This window comes from Macaca nemestrina, chromosome 5, assembly GCF_043159975.1.
Source record: "Macaca nemestrina isolate mMacNem1 chromosome 5, mMacNem.hap1, whole genome shotgun sequence".
Classification (NCBI taxonomy): Eukaryota; Metazoa; Chordata; class Mammalia; order Primates; family Cercopithecidae; genus Macaca; species Macaca nemestrina.
In genome coordinates this window covers 71727613-71742153 of record NC_092129.1, presented here as the reverse complement: position 1 = coordinate 71742153, position 14541 = coordinate 71727613, and the positions used below count along the sequence as shown (strand labels likewise).

At 38.8% G+C, this 14541-nt stretch overlaps 1 protein-coding gene and 1 long non-coding RNA gene across 15 annotated transcripts in view; one reads left to right on the top strand and one right to left on the bottom strand.

The window, feature by feature from the left end:
• Positions 1-14541, top strand: part of LOC105489042 (spectrin repeat containing nuclear envelope protein 1) — a 536331-nt gene that overhangs the window by 38070 nt on the left and 483720 nt on the right. The window lies entirely within an intron of this gene.
• On the bottom strand, positions 3545-14371 carry LOC139363063 (uncharacterized). Of its 2 annotated transcripts, none has more exons than XR_011622947.1 (3): positions 14300-14371; positions 11759-11926; positions 3545-3988 (listed from the first exon to the last, which is right to left on the bottom strand). It is a non-coding gene; the product is annotated as an uncharacterized lncRNA (long non-coding RNA). The 2 variants fall into 2 exon arrangements; XR_011622946.1 differs by lacking the exon at positions 14300-14371 and adding an exon at positions 13610-13684.

Below are 14541 nucleotides of genomic sequence, written 5' to 3'. Positions count from 1 at the left end.
GACTTACCCAGATTCAAGAATTTTGAATTCTTCAGATTCATCCACTGTGATGACTAATTGCCACGTTGCCCTTCTTCTTGCACTCTACAAATGGTAGACTTTCTTTTAACTTTGCAAATGAAGAGGATACTACATTCCCATGATGCTATTTTGAAACTCTTGAAGCTAATTCATTATGGGAAGTATTGCTAAGAGACCACTGAGTTTATGAAAAACTGGCAAATATGACTTAATTAAATTACTTAAAGAGTAATTATTTTAATATTTTAGGCCGGGCTCACGCCTAATATTTTAGGTGGCTCACGCCTGTAATCCCAGCACTTTGGGAGGCTGAGACGGGTGGATCATGAGGTCAGGAGATCGAAACCATCCTGGCTAACACGGTGAAACCCCATCTCTACTAAAAATACAAAAAAAAAAAATTAGCTGGGCGTGGTGGCTGGCACCTGTGGTCCCAGCTACATGGGAGGCTGAGGCAGGAGAATGGCATGAACCCGGGAGGCGGAGCTTGCAGTGAGCCGAGATCAGGCCACTGCACTCCAACCTGGGCGACAGAGCGAGACTCTGTCTCAAAAAAAAAAAAAAAAATTTGATGTGTATATTCAGTTTTTGTATTAGCCAGTTTTCACACTTCTGACAAAGACATACCTGAGACGGGGCAATTTACAAAAGAAACAGGTTTAATAGACTCACAGTTCCACGTGGGTGGGGAGGCCTCACAATAATGGCAGAAGGTGGAAGACACATCTCACAAGGCAGCAGGCAAGATAAAAGAGCTTGCCCAGGGAAAATCCCCTTTATAAAACCGTCAGATCTCGTGAGACTTATTCACTATCATGAGAATAGAGTAGGAAAGGCCCGCCCCCATGATTCAATTACCTCCCACCCTGTCCCTCCTACAACACATGGGAATCATGGGAGCTATAATTCAAGATGAGATTTGGGTGGGGACACAGCCAAACCGTATCAGTTTCTGCATCTGAATATCTGAGCCTAAGCTTTTTTCTCCCTAAGGCCCAGGAAATATTTCCTTTTTCTTACTTTGTTTAAATGTAATAAAGGGGTGGTGCTTTTATTACCACTTCATCAATGCAGTGATACTACTACTAAATTAGATGGAGCTCGTGGATCAATTCGTAGTCTTAGAAAAATGAAAATATGTATGTATTTATAAAAATCATCATCATATAAAAAGTAAATAATACTCACTACCAAAAATGCTATAACGAAAGAAAAAGGGAGATTTTTCTAGAGGAGAAAAACTTCATTTAACTATAATATATACTACATATTTAAGCATGTATTTTGGGGATTTTTCCTTATAAATATATTCATAACAGCTACAACAAAAGAAGGAATTCATTACATGTAGCTATTTCTTCAGTGGACACGCAGTCTGTAAATGTATAATAGTCAACGTGGTCTCTGGAGTTTGTGCTTACTCATTCTGAACACAGCAGATATCTGGCTGCTGAATTAAATCCAATTCAACAGACATTTATCTTGCACTTGCTAAACTGTAGGAGGCCAAAGCAGGAGGATCACTTGAGGCCAAGAGTTCAAGACCAGCCTGAGGAACATAGCGAGATGCCATTTCTACAAAAAATAAAAATAAAAAAATTAATTAGACGTGGTGGTGCACATCTGTAGTCCCAGCTACTCAGGAGGCTGAGGCGGTAGAAGGATCACTTGAGCCCACAAGGTTGAGGCTGCAGTGAGCCCTGATCATGTCACTGCCCTCCAGCCTGGGAAACCAGAGTGAGACACTGTCTCTAAGAAAAAAGAAAGTTTGAGACAAACAGGAAAGTGCTTTAGGTAGTTTTAGTTACTGTAAGATGCATGTCTATTTAATGTTTAAAAATAAATTAACCTCCATATGCTCAATGGGAAAACATGTTGCTCAAAAATCAAATGTCTGTTGGTTTACTAAAATATCTAGAGCCTCCCAGAGCAAGTGAATGTAAATGAAATATACCACTTCATATCAATTTAACAAAAATCTTTTATGCTGTTAGAGAAATACCTATGATTGGAGAAGAGGGTAAGAGCGATCTTATTGAATTTTATTTTGTCTACCAATTTGGTGCCCACATTTTCCCCAGACATATGGAGGCCCTCATGTTCTTGGCACAGAAGATGAGCAGTTTTTGCTTGTGCCTTTGTCTGTGCCTTTAGAGAGAACCAGTCCTTTGTGAAATAAACCAACTGCTCTGGTAAGTTGGAAAGTCTGTAATGCCAAATGTACTTGATTGTCAAATTCAACAGGAAGGGAAGATGATAGGAAGAAAGATCTCTTTTCAACTAATTTTTAAACATGTTGTTTTGTGAATACCATAGTTAACAAGATATAAATCCTTTATATATCATGCTTCCCATACCTTTTCCTTTCATTCTGCTTATGTACAATATTTACCTTGAAAGTAACTAAGCAGTGAACACTCCTAGTCACCATGCATAGTGGAAAGCTTCAAGAAATAAGAATAATAATAAAAAAGTTAAAACTATAAGCATAACTTGGCTGGGCATGCTGGCTCACTCCTGTAATCCCAGCACTTTGGGAGGCCAAGGTGGGCGGATCACTTGAGGTCAAGAGTTCAAGACCAGCATGGCCAACATGGTGAAACCCTGTCTCTACTAAAACTACAAAAAATTAGCTGGGCATTGTGGCACACCCTGTAATCCCAGCTACTTAGGATGCTGAGGCATGAGCACCTCTTGAACACCCTGGGAGGTGAAGGTTGCAGTGAGCTGAAATCACTTGGGCAACAGAGTGAGATGCCATCTCAAAAAAAAAAAAACAAAAACAAAAACAAAAAAACACAAAAGACTATAATCATAACTTTGTAAAATAAGAAAATAGTCAAAAAATACCTCATAATGCAAAACTGGCCTTAAAGTAAATACTGACAATTATTCTATCTAAGTTTCACCCAGGGACACAGATCACAGGGTTTTTTCATTTGTTTGTTTGTTTGGTTTTTTTTACATTGCCCTTTTTGCCAGGCACACTCTTTTGGAAGAGAAGTGCAAGGAATAGGAAAGAAATCTGTAGAATCAACCCCTCGGTTGGAGCCCTCAGTTCTCCACTGTGATGGCCTGATCAGGGCAGCTAGCTCCATCTCTCCTCTCATTCTATGTACAAGCAGATGCAAGGACAAGGTCCCCATTTAGCTATTCAGGATAGAGAATATTTGAAACATAATAGCATAGAATTTCAGAGTGGGGCTAGACCTTGGAGAACATAGACCCAACAGCCACACTGTACAGGTGAGACAGCTGTGACCTTGGAGTTTACTGCTTTGTCAGAGCCTAAACTCTAGGTTGGCTGCTGCTGTAAAGTTTCCAGAGTTCCCACTAGGGGCAGATGTAGAGCCAATTGCATTTTCCCACAACAGCTCTGTTAACAGATTTCTGTTTCAGTGTTTCCAAATTTGAGAAAGAATATATAGTTTCTGGCAAGGCAGTTTGGAATAGCTAGTGGCAACATTTTTAAGTATTACGATTAAAAAAACAGATTGCTCATTTATTCATTTGCCTACTATTTAATAAACTTCTACAGTCCTACTTGAGATAAGGGGTGTCAGCAAAAGCATGCTAAAGAGTTGATGTTGCATCTGAGACCTGCATGAGAAGGACAGAGCCTTCAAAGAGAGGAAGGTATTCTAGGCTGAGTAAATAACAAACATAAAGGTTCTTGCAGTAAATTTAACCAATGTATCTGGAGCTTAGATGACGATGCATGAAATCAAGCAGTTGTGCTTTAAAAAGTTCACATCCAGTAGAGATGTTGAGAAATCAGTTTTATTGAACAGGCTGGAGCTCAGGAGAGAGTTCAAGGCTGAGGATATGTGTTTGTGATTCGGGAGCATAAAGATGACATTTATCCGGATGAGATTTACTGAAGGAAGAATGTAGAAGTGATTGTTGTTCACTTGGTCCTCTCCAGTATTTTTAATTCAGAACAAAAGACAGGAGACCGCAAAGGAACCTGAAAAGGAGCAGCAGTATGGTAAATCGCAAACCAAAAACAGAAGACGATGGCTGGGCATCCAGGGGATTGGAGTTTTAAGAATGAGGGTGTAAACTAGCAATGGTAATGTGCTGAAAGGTCATGTCATATGAGAACTGAAAATTAAGCTTGGAATGTGGTACAGTGAAGGTGTGGCATTGATAAGAATGTTTTCATTAAAATAGTGAAGATGAAAGTCTGATTGGCCTAGGCTCAGGAGAAACTGGGAGTTGAGGAGGTGGAGACTGACTCAGTAGAAATTCCTTGGAAGAGTTTTTTAGTACAAGAGAGTAGGGAAATTGATGGTAGCTGGAGGGAGATGTGACATCAAGGGAAGTATTTATTTTAATGAATTGTTTGTAGATAAGTTTACAATAAATATGTGACACAATTCTGTAATTTAAAATAATTGACCCTGTTTCTTAAAAGCTGGGTCTTGTGTAGCATCAAAACAAAGTTTCCTGAAGATTTCATAGATTTATTGGATATTAAGTTTAGAATAACTCCTAAAGGTAGTATAATCTGACCTCTTAGAACCACTTCCCTGTCCATCTTTGGATAGAGCAAACATCCAAAACCCAGTTCTTTATGTATACCGAACAGAAATGTGTCTCTTTGTAACTTCATTCATGTGTCCTAGTTTTATCCCATTGGGCCTCAGGGGACCTTGTCTGGCTATTCCTGCACATGAGGTGACGATGGTCTCCCCAGTGTTCCTCTCTTACAGGTCAACACTCTTATGTCCCCCGTCCACTCTTTGTATGATTTGGTTTCAAACTCAAAAATCAGTCTTATGACTATTCCTTACAGTGATCCCTGTCCCACACAGAATGGCAAGACCAGTAGAGTTTATGGGACTTTACCTCTTCCCTTGACTTTGTGCACCTGACAGTGGCTCCTCCCTCCAGCTACTGAAGCCTCTCCGGAATCAAACTAAATGAAATTGAGCAGAATGGGGCGGGGGCCGGGGGGCGGGGGGAGAATTTTGTCCTCATCTAAAACATTGGTAAAAAGAAGTTAATGAGAAGGTGGGTGGGTTCTGCTCACTATGGTTTTTTCCAGACCTTAGCGATTAAAGAGCTCTTGTTTGTGGAGCCCCACGTGCTGTGAACACATCTAAGTGCTCTACTTAACGATTTCATACGATTTTCACAACCCTGTAAGTAGGCATTTCTGTCTCTGTTTAATAAATGAGAAAATAAAGGCCCAAAACTCTAAATATAATAAATTGCTCAAGGCCACATTTACAAATGGCACCATCAACATTAAAAATCATAGTCTGTCTGACCTCAAAGTCTTAGACTCAACCTGGCATTTCTCAGTGCACTGGGATTATAACCCTAGAGTGCCTTGAATGTTTTCCGCCCTCTATGTCTTCAAGCTGTGTCATTTCATAACACATTTCATTAGAGTATAATTTTCTTTATGGTACAATAAATCCTCATTTAATGCTATCAGTAGGTTCTTGGAAACTGCAAACTATGACTTCAAGTGAGATGACTTTTAAGGAAACCCATTTGACCACAGGTTAATTGATATAAACAGGAGTCAAGTTTCTGTGGCATATTTCTGGTTGCAAAAATTTCACCAGACTTCTAAATAAAGACCAGAACACTTCTCATATTAAACATTGAAATAAACGAGTTGTACATACATTTAAGAAAGATAAATACCTACATATTCCAGTTCAGGGTTGCGGGTGGCCAGAGCCCATCCCAGCAGCTCAGGTGGGAACTGCCGCAGCCAGGCTGCTGTCGCATTGCAGGGCACACTCACACCCACACCCACACCCACACTCACTCACACTGGGGCCATGTGGACACGTCAGTTCACTTAATAAATACACAGATGATTATATAAGGGGTGACATGATGGATAATCCTGAAGAGTGGCACTAATGAATTCTCTACCCTCTCATCTGTGAGTGAAGGTGGAGAGGATATTATCAAGTGAAGGACCTTCGTATTTTTTCTACTTTTATTTTAGATACAGGGGGTACATGTGCAGATTTGTTACATGGGAATATTGTGTGACACCGAGGTTTGCAGTACAGATCCTATCATCCTGGCAGTGAGCATACTATCCAAGGGGCAGTTTTTTTAACTCACCTCCTCCCTCCACCCCTCTGGTAGTCCACAGTGTCTATTGTTCCCATATTTATGTCCATGTGTTTTCAATGCTTAGTTCCCACTTACAAGTGAAAACATGCAGTATTTGGTTTTGCACAGTTCTGTTCCTGTGTTAATTTTCTTAGGATTATGGCCTCTAGCTCCATCCATGTTGCTGCAAGGGACATGGTTTTATTATTTTTTATGGTTGCATAGAATTCCATGGCATATCTGTGCTACATTTTCTTTATCCAGTCTACCATTGATGGACACCGAAGTGGAGTCCATGTCTCTGTTATTGTGAATAGCACAGTGATGCACATATAGGTGTCTGTGTCTTTTTGGTAGGATGATGTATTTATTTATTTTTTTGTGGGGGGTGGGGGAAGTATATACCCAGTAATAAGACTGTTGGGTCAAATGGTAAATTTGTTATAAGTTCTTTGCGAAATTTCCAAACTGCTTTCCAAAGTGGCTGGACTAATTTATGTTCCTACCAACAGTGTGTAAGCATTCCCTTTTGTCTGCAGCCCTGTCAGCATCTGTTGTTTTTGAGTTTTTAATAATAGCCATTCTGACTAATGTGAGATGGTATATCATTATGGTTTTTTTATGGTGAAAAGTAGGGGCCCAGTTTCAATCTTCAGCCTAAGGCTAGATAGTTATCCCAGCACCATTTATTGAACAGGGAGTCCTTTCCCCATTGCTTGTTTTTGTTGGACTCCTTGAAGACGATTGTAGGTGTGTGGCTTTATTTCTACATTTCTAAGTTTATTTCTAAATTTTATATTCTGTTCTATTGATCTGTGTCTGTTTTTGTATCAATATCATGCTGTTTTGGTTACTGTGGCTTTATAATATAGCTTGAAGGGGGGTAGTGTAATAACTCTGGCTTTGTTCTTCAGTAGCATTTCTGTACACCAACAACATGCAGTCTGAGAGTGAAATGAACACAATCCCACTCTCAATAATCACAAAGAAAATGAAATACCTAGGAATGCACCTACCCAAAAAATTAAAAGATCTCTAAAAGGAGAATTACAAAGCACTCCTGAAAGAAATCAGAGACAACATAAATAAATGTAAAAACATTCCATGCTCATAGATTGAAAGAATCAACATCATAAAAATGGCCATACTGCCCAAAGCAATTGACAGATTCAATGCTATTCTTATCAGACTACCAATGACATTTTTCACGGAATTAGAAAAAACTATTCTAAAATTCCTATGGAACCAAAAAAGAGCCCAAATAGCCAAAGTAATGTTAAGCAAAAAGAACAAATTCAGAACCTGACATTTTTAATGAATTAGCTAGTATGTGAGATGAGTTTCAAAGGATAAGTGAATTAGATTGTCCATTGGCAGGCACACAACTAGCATAAGCAATGGAGTGGAGGTGGGAAACCTTAAGGTAAATTAGGAAACGTCCTATAATTTATGTTAGATGGGACAAAGGATGTTTATTAGTGATCAGTGACAGGCAAGTTAGGAAAGCCAGAACCACACCGACAAAGGTAAGACTATTATTTTGCACTTGGCAACAAGAAACCATATAAGACTTTTTTTAGAAAAAAAAGCAATATTTTTAGAAACTATGGGAAGCTTGTCTTTTTTTGGTAAATACAAATTACATTTGTAATTATTATAAGAATAATATAATAATAATTGTTTTTGTCTTTTTGGCACTGTAAAAAAAATTTAACATATAAAATTAAGTAGTATGCTATGACTTATGTGGAAAGTTCCAGAAAAACCAGATGGATTTTCTCTCATACGCATCTTAATTTAAATGTGTTGTTATAATCTGAGATTATATTTTGTTATGCCTTAGGTGATTATTTCATTCACATGAACACAGTTTACAAACTTATGGTACAAGACGTAATTTTTTTAGCTGGGCACAGTGGCTCACACCTGTAATCCCAGCACTGTGGGAGGCCAAGGTGGGAGGATTGCTTGAGGCTGGGAGGACCAGCCTGGCAACAAAAAATTTTTTTTTCTACCAAAAAAAAAAAAAAAATTGATTTAGCCAGGTGTGGTGGCATGCACCTGTAGTCCCAGCTACTCCTGAGACTGAGGCAAGAGGGTTGCTTGAGCCTGGGGTTCAAGGTTACAGAGAGCTATGGTGGCACTACTGTGCCCTAGGATGGGTGATAGAATGAGACCTCGTCTTTAAAAAGAAAATGTTTAGGGGCAAATTGGTTCTGATTCCTCCACTGAGTGAAGTATGTTTTTATATATTGAGACAGTAGGTTCAAACAGCAAACTGGTGGAACATGAAAGAATGTGTATTGAAAAAATGGATCCAGCTAAGGTTTGCTAAAGTGGTAGTTTCATTTTGCATTAATGTTTGAAGTGGGTAACTGCAATTCATGTGAATTAAGGGAGCCATGCTAGATGGTCATGCCGGGCCTTTGCTGCCCTTCTAAGGGGTGTCCCTTAGGGCTGGTCACATGCACATGTGATTCTTGCTTGCCCCAAAGCTTCCAAATATTAATAGTGATATGAATTGATGGGTGAAATGTTGACTGCAGAGTTTTTAGAAGAAAGTTCCCATATGGTTCTATTTTTGTACCTTTAACATTGTAACTTCTGACCTGCACTTCTACCTGTTTAGATCCATTTATTATCAAAACTCATTTTTATGACTGATTTTCTGATAAGAAGATGAAGAATTTTCACATTAACTGGTTTTTACTTAAAGCCACCATAAAAAATAAGACTTTAGGCCGGGCGCGGTGGCTCAAGCCTGTAATCCCAGCACTTTGGGAGGCCGAGACGGGCGGATCACAAGGTCAGGAGATCGAGACCATCCTGGCTAACACGGTGAAACCCCGTCTCTACTAAAAAAAATACAAAAAACTAGCCGGGCGAGGTGGTGGGCGCCTGTAGTCCCAGCTACTTGGGAGGCTGAGGCAGGAGAATGGTGTAAACCCAGGAGGCGGAGCTTGCAGTGAGCTGAGATCCGGCCACTGCACTCCAGCCTGGGCGACAGAGCGAGACTCCGTCTCAACAAAAAAAAAAAAAAAATAAGACTTTAAAATAAACAATATTTACATTAAATTTCATGGTAGAAAATGGTTTTCTGAGATTACTAGTAGCCTTTCCCAGATAATCAAAACTAGTAATAATATATTTCATGATTACATATTTCTTCCATAATCCCATGAAATGACTAACAAATACCCATGATCTCTACTAAAAGGAAGGATTAGAATAATACAGCATTTGGCCAGGCATGGTGGCTTATGCCTGTAATCCCAGCACTTTGGGAGACCAAGTTGAGCAGATCACCTGAGGTCAGGAGTTCAAGATCAGCCTGGCCAATGTGATGAAACCCAGTCTTTACTAAAAATACAAAAATGATCCGGGAATGGTGGTGTTGCTTGAACCAGGAAGGCAGAGGTTGCAGTGAGCTGAGATCATGCCTCTGCACTCCAACCTATACAACAGGACAAGTCTTTGTCTAAAAAAAAAAGAAAGAAAGAAAGAAAAATAATACAAGCACTTAAAACTCCTGGCTTTCCTGACTGATTTCTTGCTTGCTACGTGGCTGTAGAGGGTTAAGCCTGGCTTATTTTCCAAAAGGTGCCCTTAGTGCTAGGTGCCCTCCCAGGAGCCCACGTGGATGGACCTTTGCAGGGAAGGTGTCCCTATCAGCCTTTTTTGGATGCAGGGTGAAGAGGAAAGACAGTTAATTACCTAGAAGACTTCAAAATGCACCTGGATTTGTGCACTGTCCTCTTCTCTCCTCCCCTCTAATGTTCATCAGAACTGCAAAGCCACGAAGCCTGGATATGTGAGTTTCAAAAGAGCTCCTCCGGAAGTCTGACATCCCACACCTCCCTCTTTCCCAACCCTTTCTGTTCATAATGTAGGGGCAGCTTGACTTGCTGAGAGGATTTTTTTCTTCTCCAAGTCTAATCTTGACCTTGCTTGTCCTAGAAACTAGTTAGCTACTGATCAGGCCTCTCATTGGCTGTCTGTTTACTTGGGGAGTAAAAGCACACACACAAAAATCCAGACCAAAGAACTTTCTTCCCTTTCTGTGTGACATTGTATCACTGATCATTTCAATCTTGAAAATTGTCATCTCTATTTAGCCCAGTATAGCTTAAGCTTCTTCAAGGCACAGATCATATAAGATACTTCTTTATCCTTAATGCCCAGTACAGACCCTCAACAGGACAGTTATTTTAAAGTTTCTTGTGGGTTTGTTGTTGACATTTATGTTTTATTCACTGCTGCCCACCTTAGTACTAAGTCTGATTTGAGACATCTGTATCTGATGAACCAGCTGGGGGTTAAAGAAGTTAAAGAACTTGAATGTCAGCTAGACTGTGTAAATCTGTATGTTCTTCAGACAGACAAGAGATAAAGGTGAAGCAGTTTTGAAATTTTACAGCATCTATGTCTAAGATAAGTGTCCAACTAAATCCTGCTATTATTCTTTAACAGAAAAACATTTACAACACAGTGTAAAAGCTTGGTTCTTTGATTCAAGGTGACCGTCCCTCTTACTTAAATTGATGTACTATTCCCAGTCATAATTTATAGCAGTTGAGTTCTGCGTGGCAGGAAAGGAAATTCTTCTGGACCATGATATTAGAACCACTTCTGTGATTACTAATGGCTATCCTGGTTTTTCCAATAAGTGAGAACTCAAGAGAATGGAAACAAATAAGGTCGCCTGCCACCACGCCCTAGCTTGCACCTTACATATCAGAGAGAGGTGTCCTAATCTCATACAGCAATATTGCCACAGCAGACCCTCTACAAGAGAGGATGTGGGAAGGGGAAAGAGCAGAGATTAAATAAGAGGAACTTGCTAAAGAGATTTAGTTCCCTTTATTCCCTTCTGCCTGAGAACTCACCCCATGAAAGCAGCTCCTTTTCATTAGTTTTTTCATTATTCTACAGGCATCCTTTACTTTCCTACCTGTCACTATTTTGGGTGAATTTGATTTTCTCCAATCTTGATTTTTTAAAATGTTCCTTCTTTTCAGTGATATTTATCACAGTGAAAATTTGGAATAACTTGGCTGAGTGCTGTGGCTCACGCCTGTAATCCCAGAACTTTGGGAGGCCGAAGCAGGTAGATCACGAGGTCAGAAGTTTGAGACCAGCCTGACCAACATGGTGAAACCCCGTCTCTACTGAAAATGCAAAAATTAGCCAGGCGTGGAGGTGCATGCCTATAATTCCAGCTACTCGGGCGGCTAGGGCAGGAGAATCATTTGAACCCAGGAGGCAGAGGTTGCAGTGAGTGGAGATCACACTACTGTACTCCAGCCTGGGCGACAGGGCAAAACTCCGTCAAGAAAAAAAAAAAAAAAAAAAAAATTGGAATAACCTAAATATCTAAAAACAGGATATTGTTTAGATAATTTAAGTATGTCCATTCAAAGGAGCAGCAGCTAGCCCTTGGAGTAGGAGTTCTGGTAAAAGATTGTAAGGAAGGATATTTTTATTTTTCCCTGAGACTTATCAAAAGTACCAAAATGAATGCAAAAGTTTTGGAAAAAATTCAACGTTGGTAAACTTGAAAATAATCATACTCCTACCCTTAAGACTATCTGCCAAATAATAGTGATAATTGGATCAGATCAAGTGAACAGCATTAAAGACTGATACACACCACTCTGAAGCTCAGTTAGGGAGTGGGCTTCTCTAAAGATGAGTGAAATGGTCCTGAAATAACCTTTTACGAAGATTCTATGACTTGGCCCATGGGAAGCCATTGTAGATGTGGAGAACGTTGTAATATAGATCCATTTCCTTTCTGAAGAACATCAGAGAATCAGGGCTGAAGAAGAAAACATAGAGCTGCAATTATTATCTGTGACTTAGAATAAATAGACTTAGCAGTTTGTTAAAACAGTAATGTGCTACTAAACGGGGGAGTCTTCTGGGAATGTAGGGATGATTCAATATTATGAATTATATTAATATAATTTACCTTAGTAATAACCCAAAGAAAAAACTCTATACCCATCCAAGTGCAAAATAAGTTTTATGAAATTTGCACTTAATTCTGAGTTTTATAAAATCTTCATAGTGTGGTGTGAGTGTATGTGTGTGTGTGTGTGTATGTTTGTGTATAGGCTGCATCAGTGCTAAGTTTTAAGAACATTCCCACCAAAGTCAGTAGTCACATACCAGCCAATATAATTGGGTACAAATAAATAACAAAAATAATTGGAAGTGGTATGGCAAACTTACCATTAGTTACATATAACATCAATATATGACTGGAAGACATAAAAGAATTAACTAAAAAGCTGTGAAAAAACAGTAAGAGAATTTAGGAAGGTGGAAGATGTCAAAGGTGGAGGAATTCTATGAAGAAAAATCTGACACAGTCTTTTGAGGAATATATAGAAGAGAACTTGGACTATTGAAGACAAAACTTGTTCCTGGACAAGAAAACTCACTATAAATATGTCAGATAACAAATAAAGCTAAAATTGCACTCTTGAGCAAGACTTTCTAAAAATCTGAATTGTTAGAAATAATTATATTAATTCAGAAAAATAAACATTATATGGTATATAGAAAAAAAGTCTACAAAACAAGAGTTATGAGGGAAACCTAGTTCTATTAGATATTGGAATATACTTGCCAACCATAGTAATTTATACATATATATCCTCAGGGTGGAATATGTAGTTCAAAATAGACCCAAATATGTAAGAGATGAGAATATTCATGAAATCATTTGGAGACACTTGGATAGGGAAGCAGAGGAAAGAAGTTGACTTATTATCTCATGCCTTTATATTTCACATAGCACACACATACACCCCAAACGCACACACATACACACAAGCACATGCAATTTCAAGTAGACCAAAGGTTTAAACACATTTGTCTGCAACTGACATTTTGTAGGCTAAAATCACTTGATTTTTATTGATTTCGTATGGCTTAACCTAAATTTTAAAAGATGAAACCATAGAACTATTTTAAAAATCATGGCGGTGTTTTTCTTTTTCTTTCATAATCTAGTAATGGGGAAATCCTTTCTTAGCTTGTCAGAAACACAGAACCAAAAATAAACGGATTTGTACATTTCAGTGCTTAAAAATATCTGCACAATGAAATGTATAAATAAAAAGCAAATGAGAAAGTTGGAGAAAAATGTGTCACAAATATGACAGAAGTTATATAATTTTGTAATAGACAAAGGTCTTTATAAATCATTACACAAAAGAAAACTAGTCATTAGAAAATGGGAGAGGACAAAAGGAAACATCTGCACTTAGGCAATATTCCTTTAATTAGAGATGTGCATGAATATTGAGTCAGTAATTTTGCTTCTATGATTTTATCCCATGGATCTCTTTGCATTTGCATGCAAAACTAGACCACAAAGTTGTTAATTGCAACATTTTTGATAATGCTAGTGTATTAGTCTGTTCTCATGCTGCTCAAAAAGACATACCTGAGACTAGGTAATTTATAAAGGAAAGAGGTTTAATTGACTCACAGTTCAGCATGGTTGGGGAGGCCTCAGGAAACTTACAGTCGTGGTGGAAGGGGAAGCAAACATGTCCTTCTTCACATGGCGGCAGCAAGGAAAGAAGTGCTGAGCAATAGGGGGAAGCCCCTTATAAAACCCTCAGATCTCGTGAGAACTCACTCTCAGCAGAACAGCATGAGGGTAGCCTCCCCGATGATTAAATTACCTTCCACTGGGTCCCTCTCATGACACATGGGGATTATGGGAACTACAATTCAAGATAAGATTTGAATGGAGACATAGCCAAGCCATATCAGCTAGAAACATCTTAAGTTTCCCTGTAAGGAACTCTCTAAAAATAGTAAAATGCATTCATACCATGCAACATTATGCAGCTATTATAATATGATGAAGATTTAAATGTAATGTAATGTGAAGATGCAGAAGCATGTGTACATTTTTATTCCAGAAATATTTTCTGCATATGTAAGAGCGTAGGGGTACATATAAATATTGTATTAATTTGCTATATTTAATATTACATGAAAAACATAAGGCTGGTGCAGTGGTTCATCCCTGTAACCCCAGCACGTTGAGAGGGTGAAGAGGGAGGATCGCTTGAGCCCAGGAAATGTACAGCAGCCTGGGAAACTTAGCAAGACCTGGTCTCTACTAAAAATAATTAAAAAAAAAATAGTTGGGCATGGTGGTACACACCTGTGGTCCCAGCAACTGTACTCTCAGTGAGGCTTGACAGCGCCATTGCACTCCAGCCTGGGTGACGGAGCAAGACGCTGCCTCAAAAAACAAAATAAATAAATAAAATAAGTAGGGATACAGAGAAGCAGATGTTATTTTGCACCAAGGGGAATACATTAAATATGTATTTTGGGTTATCTCTACTTAGATTATAAATTGTAAATCACAATAAATTAAGTAGAAAAAGTCAAAGTATAGTA